Consider the following 1,273-nt stretch of genomic DNA (forward strand, 5'->3'; position numbering starts at 1 on the left):
GGCCATTGGTCTGAGGGGCTCTGCATTTTAATTTAATTTTAAATCAAGCTTCTTAAACATTTTAAAAACCTTATTTTCTTTACACACACAATAGTTTAGTTATATATTATAGACTTATAGAAAGAGGTCTTCTAAAAATGTTAAAATGTATTCCTGGCACCTGAAACCTTAAATTAAAGTGAATAAAAAGACTCGGTACACCACTTCTGAAAGGTTGCTGACCCTTGCTCTATAGCCTAGATTTACCTCATTTGTTCAAACATGCCTTAGGCTACCACTGCAGGAGACTGTACTGAAATGAGCTCCTTTACATTTACACATGCTTTCTGAAGCTTTAAGGAGTACAGCTCAGATTTTTCTTCACAGGCTGTAGCGCTAAAATCTTTAATATTAGACACTTGAGTGTGCTATATTCACTTCTGTCCAAACATCACATACAATGAGATTAACAGATAGCAACACTGAGTTGTCCCAACAGCTGCTCCAGAATAGTTTGGGGGAGGGAGATAAATGTGCACACTTATTTGCCAGATCAGAACAAAATTACCACCCTCAACTTGGCAAGGTGGGGAGCTATCAAGCCCAAAAGTCTGGCCCTGCTGTGAGCAGAGCCAAGCAGGCAGCTCTGCCCAGGCCTGTGCTGATAGCAGTAGCCCTACCAGCATGACTCAATCATGGGGGAGAAGACAATAGCCATAGAGATCAGAGACTGGGTGTACCTACAAAGCTTTCTCTGTATGTTTCCTTACTGTCACCTTGGGTATGTCTACACCATGATGGGACACCTGACTCAGGCTCCTGGGGGTGTTTGGAGCCCAACTATCTACACTGCAATGAAACAGCCCCTTAGCCTGAGTCAGCTGGCACAGGACAGCTGCAGGTTTTTAACTGTAGTGTAGACATGCCCTTGTGCTAAGAGGCCACTTACAAATGCTGAGCAGTGTAAAGGCACAGAAATCAGGGACATGAGGGCCCCAAGCCAATAGCCAGCCTCTGACAGCTCATTACCTGAGCAGTAATGGTAAGTGACAGATCTGCACTGATCACAGATTGGGCTGGAAAGGAGGTAGCAGCATCTCAACATGCATATGAGGATCTGACAATTTTTCTGTCTTTGTGGAGCACAGAATAAGGCTTATGCTACAGGATACCAGGGACCCACCCCATGCCATAGAAGGGCAAAGAAGCAGTAGCACTCCACCAGAGATCGCTTGTTCATCTCCTGCTATTTCCTCTCCACAACTTCTTGGCACAGCTACTAAAGACAGCAGAA

Source organism: Mauremys reevesii, linkage group 1 (genome assembly GCF_016161935.1).
Source record: "Mauremys reevesii isolate NIE-2019 linkage group 1, ASM1616193v1, whole genome shotgun sequence".
In the NCBI taxonomy this organism is placed as follows: domain Eukaryota; kingdom Metazoa; phylum Chordata; order Testudines; family Geoemydidae; genus Mauremys; species Mauremys reevesii.